This window comes from Leucopleurus acutus (assembly GCF_964270905.1).
Source record: "Leucopleurus acutus genome assembly, chromosome: 4".
Taxonomy (NCBI): domain Eukaryota; kingdom Metazoa; phylum Chordata; class Mammalia; order Artiodactyla; family Delphinidae; genus Leucopleurus; species Leucopleurus acutus.
The window spans coordinates 95,765,209-95,784,479 of record NC_139146.1 but is presented as its reverse complement, the minus strand read 5'-3'; positions in this window follow the sequence as shown (position 1 = coordinate 95,784,479).

The window sequence follows — 19,271 nt, the reverse complement described above, 5'->3', positions numbered from 1 at the left end:
ACTTGGAGAGTCAGTGTCTTTAACCTCCTGTTTGGCCCAGTTTGCAATTTCTGTGGAAAATGAACAGGAATAGGGAGAACCAATGAGAGACTAGGTGGAGGTGTATGGACGGGCAAATTTAACTCTCATTTCCCACCAGGAAGTGGAATTAACCAAAGGTTCAGCATGCCGTGCCGGAACCAAACTAGGGCCTGAAGCAATCCTGCAGTGTTGCGGCCAGCTCACAAGAAAGCGAGCTGAAGAAAGGAGCTCAGGGGCACTGTAATTCACAAACCTGCAGAGTTATAAATGACAGTTTTCGTCCAAAAATATATTGAAGGAAGGCTGCCAAGAGGACTTGAAAGCGGGGCAGAATTGCAGGAAACCGATTCCAAGAGGTAGACTGGAATTGCATGTAAAGCATAGGAAAAGAGGCAGAACGTCCACAATGATGCACTTGGCCAAAAAGGGCGTATGCGTTTTTTCCGGAATATATTCAGGAAAAAACGCATACACCCTTTTTGGCCAACCAAGCAAGCTTGCAAAGGAAATCTGCACTACAATGAAGTCTCACTGCCCCTTGTTCAAAAGGGCTATCTGAAAAAAGTGTAAAATCCAGAAAGGTAGGACAGGCCATGGAGAACTGGGAGCCTTGTTATGCTGATGGGCGGGATGTAAATTGCCAGCAGCCACTCTGGAGTAGTGTATGGTGTTTCCAGAAACATCCAAAAAACAAAGCAACAGAGCCTAGGGCATTTCCACTTATGGTCCTATAGCTTAGGGAAATTAAAACCAAAAAGACACAGCCACCCCAAAGTTTGGGCCGGCTCTGTTTACAAGAACCTCGTTTACGGTACAAGTTGAATATCACAGAAAGCGAAAAATGGATAAAGAAGTTGTGGTACTTACATACAATGCAGTATCACACAGCAATGAAATCTATGTCATCAGGGCCGTAGCAGCATAATGAGTGGATTCAGGTAAGATGATTCTAAGTCACACTGAAAAAGAAACATCATAAGGTATCACTAACACACGGAATGTAAACTTGGCTACACAGGAACTGAATTACAAAACAGAACAGGGTCTCAAATGTAGAAAACCAACTTATGCTTGCTTAAGGGGAAAGGTGAGCTGGGGTGGTGCATAAAACCAGAGATTGAAATTAGCACAGATACCGTTCCGTAAGCCAAATTAGTAATAGACAAGAAGTACTCCTTGCTCAACGAAGTGAACTCAACACCCCATAATAAACGCCTAAGAATATACCTGACTAGTAAGAATCTTAAAACCTATGGATTTATATGTCTCCAAAAGAGAATCAATCGTGTGTACAGCGGCATAAACGCAGCAGTGATAGGATTGGTGAGGTTCGGTGAGCAAATGCAGACCCTTTGAAGTCATATTGCATGGTACCCATTCCATGGGTCTCAACTCTCCAGGTTTAAGGGATTCTTCCTTCAGCTAAACATGCATGTGGAACACAGAGTATGATCCTCCGTGTGATCGGGAAACGTGTTCAAATGTGTCTCAGTTTTCGTCCCCTGGTACTCGGGTGCAACATTCCATACGCTTTACTAACACTCTCCCCACTTGGAGAGTCAGTGCCTTTAACCTCCTGTTTGGCCCAGTTTGCAATTTCTGCGTAAGATGAACAGGAATAGGGAGAACCAATGAGAGACTAGGTGGAGGTGTCTGGACGGGCAAATTTAACTCTCATTTCCCACCAGGAAGAGGAATTAACCAAAGGCTCAGCGTAGCATGCCAGAAGCACACTAGGGCCTGAAGCAATCCTGCGGTGTTGCGGCCAGCTCACAAGAAAGCGAGTTGAAGGAAGGAACTCAGGGGCACTGTAATTCACAAACCTGCAGAGTTATAAATGACAGCTTTCGTCCAAAAATATATTGAAGGAAGGCTGCCAAGAGGACTTGAAAGCGGGGCAGAATTGCAGGAAACCGATTTCAGGAGGTAGACTGGAATTGCATGTAAAGCATAGGAAAAGAGGCAGAACGTCCACAATGATGCACTTGGCCAAAAAGGGCGTATGCGTTTTTTCCGGAATATATTCAGGAAAAAACGCATACACCCTTCTTGGCCAACCAAGCAAGCTTGCAAAGGAAATCTGCACTACAATGAAGTCTCACTGCCCCTTGTTCAAAAGGGCTATCTGAAAAAAGTGTAAAATCCAGAAAGGTAGGACAGGCCATGGAGAACTGGGAGCCTTGTTATGCTGATGGGCGGGATGTAAATTGCCAGCAGCCACTCTGGAGTAGTGTATGGTGTTTCCAGAAACATCCAAAAAACAAAGCAACAGAGCCTAGGGCATTTCCACATATGGTCCTATAGCTTAGGGAAATTAAAACCAAAAAGACACAGCCACCCCAAAGTTTGGGCCGGCTCTGTTTACAAGAACCTCGTTTACGGTACAAGTTGAATATCACAGAAAGCGAAAAATGGATAAAGAAGTTGTGGTACTTACATACAATGCAGTATCACACAGCAATGAAATCTATGTCATCAGGGCCGTAGCAGCATAATGAGTGGATTCAGGTAAGATGATTCTAAGTCACACTGAAAAAGAAACATCATAAGGTATCACTAACACACGGAATGTAAACTTGGCTACACAGGAACTGAATTACAAAACAGAACAGGGTCTCAAATGTAGAAAACCAACTTATGCTTGCTTAAGGGGAAAGGTGAGCTGGGGTGGTGCATAAAACCAGAGATTGAAATTAGCACAGATACCGTTCCGTAAGCCAAATTAGTAATAGACAAGAATTACTCCTTGCTCAACGAAGTGAACTCAACACCCCATAATAAACGCCTAAGAATATACCTGACTAGTAAGAATCTTAAAACCTATGGATTTATATGTCTCCAAAAGAGAATCAATCGTGTGTACAGCGGCATAAACGCAGCAGTGATAGGATTGGTGAGGTTCGGTGAGCAAATGCAGACCCTTTGAAGTCATATTGCATGGTACCCATTCCATGGGTCTCAACTCTCCAGGTTTAAGGGATTCTTCCTTCAGCTAAACATGCATGTGGAACACAGAGTATGATCCTCCGTGTGATCGGGAAACGTGTTCAAATGTGTCTCAGTTTTCGTCCCCTGGTACTCGGGTGCAACATTCCATACGCTTTACTAACACTCTCCCCACTTGGAGAGTCAGTGCCTTTAACCTCCTGTTTGGCCCAGTTTGCAATTTCTGCGTAAGATGAACAGGAATAGGGAGAACCAATGAGAGACTAGGTGGAGGTGTCTGGACGGGCAAATTTAACTCTCATTTCCCACCAGGAAGAGGAATTAACCAAAGGCTCAGCGTAGCATGCCAGAAGCACACTAGGGCCTGAAGCAATCCTGCGGTGTTGCGGCCAGCTCACAAGAAAGCGAGTTGAAGGAAGGAACTCAGGGGCACTGTAATTCACAAACCTGCAGAGTTATAAATGACAGCTTTCGTCCAAAAATATATTGAAGGAAGGCTGCCAAGAGGACTTGAAAGCGGGGCAGAATTGCAGGAAACCGATTTCAGGAGGTAGACTGGAATTGCATGTAAAGCATAGGAAAAGAGGCAGAACGTCCACAATGATGCACTTGGCCAAAAAGGGCGTATGCGTTTTTTCCGGAATATATTCAGGAAAAAACGCATACGCACTTTTTGGCCAACCAAGCAAGCTTGCAAAGGAAATCTGCACTACAATGAAGTCTCACTGGCCCCTGGTCAAAAGGGCTATCTGAAAAAAGTGTAAAATCCAGAAAGGCAGGACAGGCCATGGAGAACTGGGAGCCTTGTTATGCTGATGGGCGGGATGTAAATTGCCAACACCCACTCTGGAGAAGTGTATGTTGTTTCCTGAAACATCCAAAAAACAAAGCAACAGAGCCTAGGGCACTTCCACTTATGGTCCTATAGCTTAGGGAAATTAAAATCAAAAAGACACAGCCACCCCAAAGTTTGGGCCGGCTCTGTTTACAAGAACCTCGTTTACCGTACAAGTTGAATATCACAGAAAGCGAAAAATGGATAAAGAAGTTGTGGTACTTACGTACAATGCAGTATCACACAGGAATGAAATCTATGTCATCAGGGCCGTAGCAGCATAATGAGTGGATTCAGGTACGATGATTCTAAGTGAAATAAGTCACACAGAAAAAGAAACATCATAAGGTATCACTAACACACGGAATGTAAACTTGGCTACACAGGAACTGAATTACAAAACAGAACAGGGTCTCAAATGTAGAAAACCAACTTATGCTTGCTTAAGGGGAATGGTGAGTTGGGGTGCTGTATGAAACCAGAGATTGAAATTGGCACAGATACCGTTCCATAAGCCAAATATGTAATAGACAAGAGCTACTCCTTGCTCAACGAAGTGGACTCAACACCCCATATTAAACGCCTAAGAATATACCTGACTAGTAAGAATCTTAAAACCTATGGATTTATATGTCTCCGAAAGAGAATCAAGCGTGTGTACAGCGGCATAAGCGCAGCAGTGATAGGATTGGTGAGGTTCGATGAGCAAACGCAGACCCTTTGAAGTCATATTGCATGGTACCCATTCCATGGGTCTCAACTCTCCATGTTTAAGGGATTCTTCCTTCAGCTAAAACATGCATGTGGAACCCAGAGTATGATTCACGGTGTGATCGGGAAACGTGTTCAAATGTGTCTCAGTTTTCGTCCCCTGTTACTCGGGTGCAACATTCCAGACGCTTTACTAACACTCTCCCCACTTGGAGAGTCAGTGTCTTTAACCTCCTGTTTGGCCCAGTTTGCAATTTCTGTGGAAAATGAACAGGAATAGGGAGAACCAATGAGAGACTAGGTGGAGGTGTATGGACGGGCAAATTTAACTCTCATTTCCCACCAGGAAGTGGAATTAACCAAAGGTTCAGCATGCCGTGCCGGAACCAAACTAGGGCCTGAAGCAATCCTGCAGTGTTGCGGCCAGCTCACAAGAAAGCGAGCTGAAGAAAGGAGCTCAGGGGCACTGTAATTCACAAACCTGCAGAGTTATAAATGACAGTTTTCGTCCAAAAATATATTGAAGGAAGGCTGCCAAGAGGACTTGAAAGCGGGGCAGAATTGCAGGAAACCGATTCCAAGAGGTAGACTGGAATTGCATGTAAAGCATAGGAAAAGAGGCAGAACGTCCACAATGATGCACTTGGCCAAAAACGTCGTATGCGTTTTTTCCGGAATATATTCAGGAAAAAATGCATACGCCCTTTTTGCCCAACCAAGCAAGCTTGCAAAGGAAATCTGCACTACAATGAAGTCTCACTGCCCCCCGGTCAAAAGGGACATCTGAAAAAAGTGTAAAATCCAGAAAGGCAGGACAGGCCAAGGAGAACTAGGAGCCTTCTTATGCTGATGGGCGGGATGTAAATTGCCAGCAGCCACTCTGGAGAAGTGTATGGTGTTTCCTGAAACATCCAAAAAACAAAGCAACAGAGCCTAGGGCACTTCCACTTATGGTACTATAGCTTCGGGAAATTAAAATCAAAAAGACACAGCCACCCCAAAGATTGGGACGGCTCTGTTTACAAGAACCTCGTTTACAGTACAAGTTCAATATCACAGAAAGCGAAAAATGGATAAAGAAGTTGTGGTACTTACGTACAATGCAATATCACTCAGCAATGAAATCTATGTCATCAGGCCCATAGCAGCATAATGAGTGGATTCAGGTACGATGATTCTAAGTGAAATAAGTCACACAGAAAAAGAAACATCATAAGATATCACTACTACACGGAATGTAAACTTGGCTACAGAATAACTGAATTACAAAACAGAACAGGGTGTCAAATGTAGAAAACCAACTTATGCTTGCTTAAGGGGAAAGGTGAGTTGGGGTGCTGCATACAACAAGAGATTGAAATTAGCACAGATACCGTTCCATAAGCCAAATATGTAATAGACAAGAGCTACTCCTTGCTCAACGAAGTGGACTCAACACCCCATATTAAACGCCTAAGAATATACCTGACTAGTAAGAATCTTAAAACCTATGGATTTATATGTCTCCGAAAGAGAATCAAGCGTGTGTACAGTGGAATAAACGCAGCAGTGATAGGATTGGTGAGGTTCGGTGAGCAAATGCAGACCCTTTGAAGTCATATTGCATGGTACCCATTCCATGGGTCTCAACTCTCCATGTTTAAGGGATTCTTCCTTCAGCTAAAACATGCATGTGGAACCCAGAGTATGATCCACCGTGTGATCGGAAAACGTGTTCAAATGTGTCTCAGTTTTCGTCCCCTGGTACTCGGGTGCAACATTCCAGACGCTTTACTAACACTCTCCCCACTTGGAGAGTCGGTGCCTTTAACCTCCTGTTTGGCCCAGTTTGCAATTTCTGCGGAAGATGAACAGGAAGAGGGAGAACCAAGGAGAGACTAGCTGGAGGTGTCTGGACGGGCAAATTTAACTCTCATTTTCCACCAGGAAGAGGAATTAACCAAAGGCTCAGCGTGCCATGCCTGAAACAAACTAGGGCCTGAAGCAATCCTGCGGTGTTGCGGCCAGCTCACAAGAAAGCGAGTTGAAGAAAGGAGCTCAGGGGCACTGTAATTCACAAACCTGCAGAGTTATAAATGACAGCTATCTTCCAAAAATATATTGAAGTAAGGCAGCCAAGAGGAGTTGAAAGCGGGGCAGAATTGCAAGAAACCGATTTCAGGAGGTAGACTGGAATTGCATGTAAAGCATAGGAAAAGAGACAGAACGTCGACAATGATGCACTTGGCCAAAAAGGGCGTATGCGTTTTTTCCGGAATATATTCAGGAAAAAACGCATACGCCCTTTTTGGCCAACCAAGCAAGCTTGCAAAGGAAATCTGCACTACAATGAAGTCTCACTGCCCCCTGGTCAAAAGGGCCATCTGAAAAAAGTGTAAAATCCAGAAAGGCAGGACAGGCCATGTAGAATGGGAGCCTTGTTATGCTGATGGGCGGGATATAAATTGCCAGCAGCCACTCTGAAGAAGTGTATGGTGTTTCCTGAAACATCCAAAAAACAAAGCAACAGAGCCTAGGGCACTTCCACTTATGGTCCTATAGCTTAGGGAAATTAAAATCAAAAAGACACAGCCACCCCAAATTTGGGACGGCTCTGTTTACAAGAACCTCGTTTACGGTACAAGTTCAATATCACAGAAAGCGAAAAATGGATAAAGAAGTTGTGGTACTTACGTACAATGCAATATCACTCAGCAATGAAATCTATGTCATCAGGCCCGTAGCAGCATAATGAGTGGATTCAGGTACGATGATTCTAAGTGAAATAAGTCACACAGAGAAAGAAACATCATAAGATATCACTAATACACGGAATGTAAACTTGGCTACACAGGAACTGAATTACAAAACAGAACAGGGTGTCAAATGTAGAAAACCAACTTATGCTTGCTTAAGGGGAAAGTTGAGTTGGGGTGCTGCATAAAACAAGAGATTGAAATTAGAACAGATACCGTTCCATAAGCCAAATATGTAATAGACTAGAGCTACTCCTTGCTCAGCGAAGTGGACTCAACACCCCATATTAAACGCCTAAGAATATACCTGACTAGTAAGAATCTTAAAACCTATGGATTTATATGTCTCCGAAAGAGAATCAAGTGTGTGTACAGCGGCATAAACGCAGCAGTGATAGGACTGGTGAGGTTCGGTGAGCAAATGCAGACCCTTTGAAGTCATATTGCATGGTACCCATTCCATGGGTCTCAACTCTCCATGTTTAAGGGATTCTTCCTTCAGCTAAAACATGCATGTGGAACCCAGAGTATGATCCACCGTGTGATCGGGGAACGTGTTCAAATGTGTCTCAGTTTTCGTCCCCTGGTACTCGGGTGCAACATTCCAGACGCTTTACTAACACTCTCCCCACTTGGAGAGTCAGTGCCTTTAACCTCCTGTTTGGCCCAGTTTGCAATTTCTGTGGAAAATGAACAGGAATAGGGAGAACCAATGAGAGACTAGGTGAAGGTGTCTGCACGGGCAAATTTAACTCTCATTTCCCACCAGGAAGAAGAATTAACCAAGAGCTCAAGATGCCATGCCGGAACCAAACTAGGGCCTGAAGCAATCCTGCGGTGTTGCGGCCAGCTCACAAGAAAGCGAGTTGAAGAAAGGAGCTCAGGGGCACTGTAATTCACAAACCTGCAGAGTTATAAATGACAGCTATCTTCCAAAAATATATTGAAGTAAGGCAGCCAAGAGGAGTTGAAAGCGAGACAGAATTGCAGGAAACCGATTTCAGGAGGTAGACTGGAATTGCATGTAAAGCATAGGAAAAGAGGCAGAACGTCCACAATGATGCACTTGGCCAAAAAGGGCGTATGCGTTTTTTCCGGAATATATTCAGGAAAAAACGCATACGCCCTTTTTGGCCAACCAAGCAAGCTTGCAAAGGAAATCTGCACTACAATGAAGTCTCACTGCCCCCTGGTCAAAAGGGCTATCTGAAAAAAGTGTAAAATCCAGAAAGGCAGGACAGGCCATGGAGAACTGGGAGCCTTGTTATGCTGATGGGCGGGATGTAAATTGCCAACACCCACTCTGGAGAAGTGTATGTTTTTTCCTGAAACATCCAAAAAACAAAGCAACAGAGCCTAGGGCACTTCCACTTATGGTCCTATAGCTTAGGGAAATTAAAATCAAAAAGACACAGCCACCCCAAAGTTTGGGCCGGCTCTGTTTACAAGAACCTCGTTTACTGTACAAGTTGAATATCACAGAAAGCGAAAAATGGATAAAGAAGTTGTGGTACTTACGTACAATGCAGTATCACACAGCAATGAAATCTATGTCATCAGGGCCGTAGCAGCATAATGAGTGGATTCAGGTACGATGATTCTAAGTGAAATAAGTCACACAGAAAAAGAAACATCATAAGGTATCACTAACACACGGAATGTAAACTTGGCTACACAGGAACTGAATTACAAAACAGAACAGGGTCTCAAATGTAGAAAACCAACTTATGCTTGCTTAAGGGGAATGGTGAGTTGGGGTGCTGTATGAAACCAGAGATTGAAATTGGCACAGATACCGTTCCATAAGCCAAATATGTAATAGACAAGAGCTACTCCTTGCTCAACGAAGTGGACTCAACACCCCATATTAAACGCCTAAGAATATACCTGACTAGTAAGAATCTTAAAACCTATGGATTTATATGTCTCCGAAAGGGAATCAAGCGTGTGTACAGCGGCATAAGCGCAGCAGTGATAGGATTGGTGAGGTTCGATGAGCAAACGCAGACCCTTTGAAGTCATATTGCATGGTACCCATTCCATGGGTCTCAACTCTCCATGTTTAAGGGATTCTTCCTTCAGCTAAAACATGCATGTGGAACCCAGAGTATGATTCACGGTGTGATCGGGAAACGTGTTCAAATGTGTCTCAGTTTTCGTCCCCTGTTACTCGGGTGCAACATTCCAGACGCTTTACTAACACTCTCCCCACTTGGAGAGTCAGTGTCTTTAACCTCCTGTTTGGCCCAGTTTGCAATTTCTGTGGAAAATGAACAGGAATAGGGAGAACCAATGAGAGACTAGGTGGAGGTGTATGGACGGGCAAATTTAACTCTCATTTCCCACCAGGAAGTGGAATTAACCAAAGGTTCAGCATGCCGTGCCGGAACCAAACTAGGGCCTGAAGCAATCCTGCAGTGTTGCGGCCAGCTCACAAGAAAGCGAGCTGAAGAAAGGAGCTCAGGGGCACTGTAATTCACAAACCTGCAGAGTTATAAATGACAGTTTTCGTCCAAAAATATATTGAAGGAAGGCTGCCAAGAGGACTTGAAAGCGGGGCAGAATTGCAGGAAACCGATTCCAAGAGGTAGACTGGAATTGCATGTAAAGCATAGGAAAAGAGGCAGAACGTCCACAATGATGCACTTGGCCAAAAAGGTCGTATGCGTTTTTTCCGGAATATATTCAGGAAAAAACGCATACGCACTTTTTGGCCAACCAAGCAAGCTTGCAAAGGAAATCTGCACTACAATGAAGTCTCACTGCCCCTGGTCAAAAGGGCTATCTGAAAAAAGTGTAAAATCCAGAAAGGCAAGACAGGCCATGGAGAACTGGGAGCCTTGTTATGCTGATGGGCGGGATGTAAATTGCCAACACCCACTCTGGAGAAGTGTATGTTGTTTCCTGAAACATCCAAAAAACAAAGCAACAGAGCCTAGGGCACTTCCACTTATGGTCCTATAGCTTAGGGAAATTAAAATCAAAAAGACACAGCCACCCCAAAGTTTGGGCCGGCTCTGTTTACAAGAACCTCGTTTACGGTACAAGTTGAATATCACAGAAAGCGAAAAATGGATAAAGAAGTTGTGGTACTTACGTACAATGCAGTATCACACAGCAATGAAATCTATGTCATCAGGGCCGTAGCAGCATAATGAGTGGATTCAGGTACGATGATTCTAAGTGAAATAAGTCACACAGAAAAAGAAACATCATAAGGTATCACTAACACAGGGAATGTAAACTTGGCTACACAGGAACTGAATTACAAAACAGAACAGGGTCTCAAAAGTAGAATACCAACTTGCTTGCTTAAGGGGAAAGGTGAGTTGGGGTGCGGCATAAAACCAGAGATTGAAATTAGCACAGATACCGTTCCATAAGCCAAATATGTAATAGACAAGAGCTACTCCTTGCTCAACGAAGTGGACTCAACACCCCATATTAAACGCCTAAGAATATACCTGACTAGTAAGAATCATAAAATCTATGCATTTATATGTCTCCGAAAGAGAATCAAGCATGTGTACAGCGGCATAAACGCAGCAGTGATAGGACTGGTGAGGTTCGGTGAGCAAATGCAGACTCTTTGAAGTCATATTGCATGGTACCCATTCCATGGGTCTCAACTCTCCATGTTTAAGGGATTCTTCCTTCAGCTAAAACATGCATGTGGAACCCAGAGTATGATCCACCGTGTGATCGGGAAACGTGTTCAAATGTGTCTCAGTTTTCGTCCCCTGGTACTCGGGTGCAACATTCCAGACGCTTTACTAACACTCTCCCCACTTGGAGAGTCAGTGCCTTTAACCTCCTGTTTGGCCCAGTTTGCAATTTCTGTGGAAAATGAACAGGAATAGGGAGAACCAATGAGAGACTAGGTGGAGGTGTCTGGACGGGCAAATTTAACTCTCATTTCCCACCAGGAAGAGGAATTAACCAAAGGCTCAGCATGCCGTGCCGGAACCAAACTAGGACCTGAAGCAATCCTGCGGTGTTGCGGCCAGCTCACAAGAAAGCAAGTTGAAGAAAGGAGCTCAGGGGCACTGTAATTCACAAACCTGCAGAGTTATAAATGACAGCTATCTTCCAAAAATATATTGAAGGAAGGCTGCCAAGAGGAGTTGAAAGCGGGGCAGAATTGCAGGAAACCGATTTCAGGAGGTAGACTGGAATTGCATGTAAAGCATAGGAAAAGAGGCAGAACGTCCACAATGATGCACTTGGCCAAAAAGGGCGTATGCGTTTTCTCCTGAATATATTCAGGAAAAAACGCATACGCCCTTTTTGGCCAATCAAGCAAGCTTGCAAAAGAAATCTGCACTACAATGAAGTCTCACTGCCCCCTGGTCAAAAGGGCCATCTGAAAAAAGTGTAAAATCCAGAAAGGCAGGACAGGCCATGGAGAACTGGGAGCCTTGTTATGCTGATGGGCGGAATGTAAATTGCCAGCAGCCACTCTGGAGAAGTGTATGGTGTTTCCTGAAACATCCAAAAAACAAAGCAACAGAGCCTACGGCACTTCCACTTATGGTCCTAAAGCTTAGGGAAATGAAAATCAAAAAGACACAGCCACCCCAAAGTTTGGGACGGCTCTGTTTACAAGAACCTCGTTTACGGTACAAGTTCAATATCACAGAAAGCGAAAAATGGATAAAGAAGTTGTGGTACTTACGTACAATGCAATATCACTCAGCAATGAAATCTATGTCATCAGGCCCGTAGCAGCATAATGAGTGGATTCAGGTACGATGATTCTAAGTGAAATAAGTCACACAGAATAAGAAACATCATAAGATATCAATAATACACGGAATGTAAACTTGGCTACAGAGGAACTGAATTACAAAACAGAACAGGGTGTCAAATATAGAAAACCAACTTATGCTTGCTTAAGGGGAAAGGTGAGTTGGGGTGCTGCATAAAACCAGAGATTGAAATTAGCACAGATACCGTTCCATAAGCCAAATATGTAATAGACAAGAGCTACTCCTTGCTCAACGAAGTGGACTCAACACCCCATATTAAACGCCTAAGAATATACCTGACTAGTAAGAATCTTAAAACCTATGGATTTATATGTCTCCGAAAGAGAATCAAGCGTGTGTACAGTGGCATAAACGCAGCAGTGATAGGATTGGTGAGGTTCGGTGAGCAAATGCAGACCCTTTGAAGTCATATTGCATGGTACCCATTCCATGGGTCTCAACTCTCCATGTTTAAGGGATTCTTCCTTCAGCTAAAACATGCATGTGGAACCCAGAGTATGATCCACCATGTGATCGGAAAACGTGTTCAAATGTGTCTCAGTTTTCGTCCCCTGGTACTCGGGTGCCACATTCCAGACGCTTTACTACCACTCTCCCCACTTGGAGAGTCAGTGCCTTTAACCTCCTGTTTGGCCCAGTTTGCAATTTCTGTGGAAAATGAACAGGAATAGGGAGAACCAATGAGAGACTAGGTGGAGGTGTCTGGACGGGCAAATTTAACTCTCATTTCCCACCAGGAAGAGGAATTAACCAAAGGCTCAGCATGCCATGCCAGAACCAAAGTAGGCCCTGAAGCAATCCTGCGGTGTTGCGGCCAGCTCACAAGAAAGAGAGTTGAAGAAAGGAGCTCAGGGGCACTGTAATTCACAAACCTGCAGAGTTTAAATGACAGCTATCTTCCAAAAATATATTGAAGTAAGGCTGCCAAGAGGAGTTGAAAACGGGGCAGAATTGCAGGAAACCGATTTCAGGAGGTAGACTGGAATTGAATGTAAAGCACAGGAAAAGAGGCACAACGTCCACAATGATGCACTAGGCCAAAAAGGGCGTATGCGTTTTTTCCTGAATATATTCAGGAAAAAACGCATACGCCCTTTTTGGCCAACCAAGCAAGCTTGCAAAGGAAATCTGCACTACAATGAAGTCTCACTGCTCCCCGGTCAAAAGGTCCATCTGAAAAAAGTGTAAAATCCAGAAAGGCAGGACAGGCCAAGGAGAACTGGGAGCCTTGTTATGCTGATGGGCGGGATGTAAATTGCCAGCAGCCACTCTGGAGAAGTGTATGGTGTTTCCTGAAACATCCAAAAAACAAAGCAACAGACTAGGGCACTTCCACTTATGGTCCTATAGCTTAGGGAAATTAAAATCAAAAAGACACAGCCACCCCAAAGTTTGGGCCGGCTCTGTTTACAAGAACCTCGTTTACGGTACAAGTTCAATATCACAGAAAGCGAAAAATGGATAAAGAAGTTGTGGTACTTACGTACAATGCAATATCACTCAGCAATGAAATCTATGTCATCAGGCCCGTAGCAGCATAATGAGTGGATTCAGGTACGATGATTCTAAGTGAAATAAGTCACACAGAAAAAGAAACATCATAAGATATCACTACTACACGGAATGTAAACTTGGCTACACAGGAACTGAATTACAAAACAGAACAGGGTGTCAAATGTAGAAAACCAACTTATGCTTGCTTAAGGGGAAAGTTGAGTTGGGGTGCTGCATAAAACAAGAGATTGAAATTAGAACAGATACCGTTCCATAAGCCAAATATGTAATAGACTAGAGCTACTCCTTGCTCAGCGAAGTGGACTCAACACCCCATATTAAACGCCTAAGAATATACCTGACTAGTAAGAATCTTAAAACCTATGGATTTATATGTCTCCGAAAGAGAATCAAGTGTGTGTACAGCGGCATAAACGCAGCAGTGATAGGACTGGTGAGGTTCGGTGAGCAAATGCAGACCCTTTGAAGTCATATTGCATGGTACCCATTCCATGGGTCTCAACTCTCCATGTTTAAGGGATTCTTCCTTCAGCTAAAACATGCATGTGGAACCCAGAGTATGATCCACCGTGTGATCGGGGAACGTGTTCAAATGTGTCTCAGTTTTCGTCCCCTGGTACTCGGGTGCAACATTCCAGACGCTTTACTAACACTTTCCCCACTTGGAGAGTCAGTGCCTTTAACCTCCTGTTTGGCCCAGTTTGCAATTTCTGTGGAAAATGAACAGGAATAGGGAGAACCAATGAGAGACTAGGTGAAGGTGTCTGCACGGGCAAATTTAACTCTCATTTCCCAACAGGAAGAAGAATTAAAAAAGAGCTCAAGATGCCATGCCGGAACCAAACTAGGGACTGAAGCAATCCTGCGGTGTTGCGGCCAGCTCACAAGAAAGCGAGTTGAAGAAAGGAGCTCAGGGGCACTGTAATTCACAAACCTGCAGAGTTATAAATGACAGCTATCTTCCAAAAATATATTGAAGTAAGGCAGCCAAGAGGAGTTGAAAGCGAGACAGAATTGCAGGAAACCGATTTCAGGAGGTAGACTGGAATTGCATGTAAAGCATAGGAAAAGAGGCAGAACGTCCACAATGATGCACTTGGCCAAAAAGGTCGTATGCGTTTTTTCCGGAATATATTCAGGAAAAAACGCATACGCACTTTTTGGCCAACCAAGCAAGCTTGCAAAGGAAATCTGCACTACAATGAAGTCTCACTGCCCCTGGTCTAAAGGGCTATCTGAAAAAAGTGTAAAATCCAGAAAGGCAAGACAGGCCATGGAGAACTGGGAGCCTTGTTATGCTGATGGGCGGGATGTAAATTGCCAACACCCACTCTGGAGAAGTGTATGTTGTTTCCTGAAACATCCAAAAAACAAAGCAACAGAGCCTAGGGCACTTCCACTTATGGTCCTATAGCTTAGGGAAATTAAAATCAAAAACACACAGCCACCCCAAAGTTTGGGCCGGCTCTGTTTACAAGAACCTCGTTTACGGTACAAGTTGAATATCACAGAAAGCGAAAAATGGATAAAGAAGTTGTGGTACTTACGTACAATGCAGTATCACACAGCAATGAAATCTATGTCATCAGGGCCGTAGCAGCATAATGAGTGGATTCAGGTACGATGATTCTAAGTGAAATAAGTCACACAGAAAAAGAAACATCATAAGGTATCACTAACACAGGGAATGTAAACTTGGCTACACAGGAACTGAATTACAAAACAGAACAGGGTCTCAAAAGTAGAATACCAACTTATGCTTGCTTAAGGGGAAAGGTGAGTTGGGGTGCGGCATAAAACCAGAGATTGAAATTAGCACAGATACCGTTCCATAAGCCAAATATGTAATAGACAAGAGCTACTCCTTGCTCAACGAAGTGGACTCAACACCCCATATTAAACGCCTAAGAATATACCTGACTAGTAAGAATCATAAAATCTATGCATTTATATGTCTCCGAAAGAGAATCAAGCATGTGTACAGCGGCATAAACGCAGCAGTGATAGGACTGGTGAGGTTCGGTGAGCAAATGCAGACTCTTTGAAGTCATATTGCATGGTACCCATTCCATGGGTCTCAACTCTCCATGTTTAAGGGATTCTTCCTTCAGCTAAAACATGCATGTGGAACCCAGAGTATGATCCACCGTGTGATCGGGAAACGTGTTCAAATGTGTCTCAGTTTTCGTCCCCTGGTACTCGGGTGCAACATTCCAGACGCTTTACTAACACTCTCCCCACTTGGAGAGTCAGTGCCTTTAACCTCCTGTTTGGCCCAGTTTGCAATTTCTGTGGAAAATGAACAGGAATAGGGAGAACCAATGAGAGACTAGGTGGAGGTGTCTGGACGGGCAAATTTAACTCTCATTTCCCACCAGGAAGAGGAATTAACCAAAGGCTCAGCATGCCGTGCCGGAACCAAACTAGGACCTGAAGCAATCCTGCGGTGTTGCGGCCAGCTCACAAGAAAGCAAGTTGAAGAAAGGAGCTCAGGGGCACTGTAATTCACAAACCTGCAGAGTTATAAATGACAGCTATCTTCCAAAAATATATTGAAGGAAGGCTGCCAAGAGGAGTTGAAAGCGGGGCAGAATTGCAGGAAACCGATTTCAGGAGGTAGACTGGAATTGCATGTAAAGCATAGGAAAAGAGGCAGAACGTCCACAATGATGCACTTGGCCAAAAAGGGCGTATGTGTTTTCTCCTGAATATATTCAGGAAAAAACGCATACGCCCTTTTAGGCCAATCAAGCAAGCTTGCAAAAGAAATCTGCACTACAATGAAGTCTCACTGACCCCGGTCAAAAGGGCCATCTGAAAAAAGTGTAAAATCCAGAAAGGCAGGACAGGCCATGGAGAACTGGGAGCCTTGTTATGCTGATGGGCGGGATGTAAATTGCCAGCAGCCACTCTGGAGAAGTGTATGGTGTTTCCTGAAACATCCAAAAAACAAAGCAACAGAGCCTAGGGCACTTCCACTTATGGTCCTATAGCTTAGGGAAATGAAAATCAAAAAGACACAGCCACCCCAAAGTTTGGGACGGCTCTGTTTACAAAAACCTCGTTTACGGTACAAGTTCAATATCACAGAAAGCGAAAAATGGATAAAGAAGTTGTGGTACTTACGTACAATGCAATATCACTCAGCAATGAAATCTATGTCATCAGACCCGTAGCAGCATAATGAGTGGATTCAGGTACGATGATTCTAAGTGAAATAAGTCACACAGAATAAGAAACATCATAAGATATCAATAATACACGGAATGTAAACTTGGCTACACAGGAACTGAATTACAAAACAGAACAGGGTGTCAAATATAGAAAACCAACGTATGCTTGCTTAAGGGGAAAGGTGAGTTGGGGTGCTGCATAAAACCAGAGATTGAAATTAGCACAGATACCGTTCCATAAGCCAAATATGTAATAGACAAGAGCTACTCCTTGCTCAACGAAGTGGACTCAACACCCCATATTAAACGCCTAAGAATATACCTGACTAGTAAGAATCTTAAAACCTATGGATTTATATGTCTCCCAAAGAGAATCAAGCGTGTGTACAGTGTCATAAACGCAGCAGTGATAGGATTGGTGAGGTTCGGTGAGCAAATGCAGACCCTTTGAAGTCATATTGCATGGTACCCATTCCATGGGTCTCAACTCTCCATGTTTAAGGGATTCTTCCTTCAGCTAAAACATGCATGTGGAACCCAGAGTATGATCCACCGTGTGATCGGAAAACGTGTTCAAACGTGTCTCAGTTTTCGTCCCCTGGTACTCGGGTGCAACATTCCAGACGCTTTACTAACACTCTCCCCACTTGGAGAGTCAGTGCCTTTAACCTCCTGTTTGGCCCAGTTTGCAATTTCTGTGGAAAATGAACAGGAATAGGGAGAACCAATGAGAGACTAGGTGGAAGTGTCCGGACGGGCAAATTTAACTCTCATTTCCCACCAGGAAGAGGAATTAACCAAAGGCTCAGCATGCCATGCCAGAACCAAAGTAGGCCCTGAAGCAATCCTGCGGTGTTGCGGCCAGCTCACAAGAAAACGAGTTGAAGAAAGGAGCTCAGGGGCACTGTAATTCACAAACCTGCAGAGTTATAAATGACAGCTATCTTCCAAAAATATATTGAAGTAAGGCTGCCAAGAAGAGTTGAAAGCGGGGCAGAATTGCAGGAAACCGATTTCAGGAGGTAGACTGGAATTGCATGTAAAGCATAGGAAAAGAGGCAGAACGTCCACAATGATGCACTTGGCCAAAAAGGGCATATGCGTTTTCTCCTGAATATATTCAGGAAAAAACGCATACGCCCTTTTTGGCCAAACAAGCAAGCTTGCAAAGGAAATCTGCACTACAATGAAGTCTCACTGCCCCTCGGTCAAAAGGGTCATCTGAAAAAAGTGTAAAATCCAGAAAGGCAGGACAGGACATGGAGAACTGGGAGCCTTGTTATGCTGATGGGCGGGATGTAAATTGCCAGCACCCACTGTGGAAAAGTCTATGGTGTTTCCTGAAACATCAAAAAAACAAAGCAACAGAGCCTAGGGCACTTCCACTTATGGTCCTATAGCTTAGGGAAATTAAAATCAAACAGACACAGCCACCCCAAAGTTTGGGATGGCTCTGTTTACAAGAACCTCGTTTACGGTACAAGTTCAATATCGCAGAAAGCGAAAAATGGATAAAGAAGTTGTGGTACTTACGTATAATGCAATATCACTCAGCAATGAAATCTATGTCATCAGTCCCGTAGCAGCATAATGCATGGATTCAGGTACGATGATTCTAAGTGAAATAAGTCACACAGAAAAAGAAACATCATAAGATATCACTACTACACGGAATGTAAACTTGGCTACACAGGAACTGAATTACAAAACAGAACAGGGTCTCTAATGTAGAAAACCAACTTATGCTTGCTTAAGGGGAAAGGTGAGTTGGGGAGATGCATAAAACCAGAGATTGAAATTAGCACAGATACCGTTCCATAAGCCAAATAAGTAATAGACAAGAGCTACTCCTTGCTCAACGAAGAGGACACAACACCCCATATTAAACGCCTAAGAATATACCTGACTAGTAAGAATGTTAAAACCTATGGATTTATATGTCTCTGAAAGAGAATCAAGCATGTGTACAGCGTCATAAGCGCAGCATTGATAGGATTGGTGAGGTTCGGTGAGCAAATGCAGACCCTTTGAAGTCATATTGCATGGTACCCATTCCATGGGTCTCAACTCTCCAGGTTTAAGGGATTCTTCCTTGAGCTAAAACATGCATGTGGAACCCAGAGTATGATCCACCGTGTGATCGTGAAACGTGTTCAAATGTGTCTCAGTTTTCGTCCCCTGGTACTCGGGTGCAACATTCCAGACGCTTTACTAACACTCTCCCCAGTTGGAGAGTCAGTGCCTTTAACCTCCTGTTTGGCCCAGTTTGCAATTTCTGCGGAAAATGAACAGGAATAGGGAGAACCAATGAGAGACTAGGTGGAGGTGTCTGGACGGGCAAATTGAACTCTCATTTCCCACCAGGAAGAGGAATTAATCAAAGGCTCAGCGTGCCATGCCAGAACCACACTAGGGCCTGAAGCAATCCTGCAGTGTTGCGGCCAGCTCACAAGAAAGCAAGTTGAAGAAAGGAGCTCAGTTCCACTGTCATTCAGAAACCTGCAGAGTTATAAATGACAGCTATCGTCCAAAAATATATTGAAGGAAGGCTGCCAAGAGGACTTGA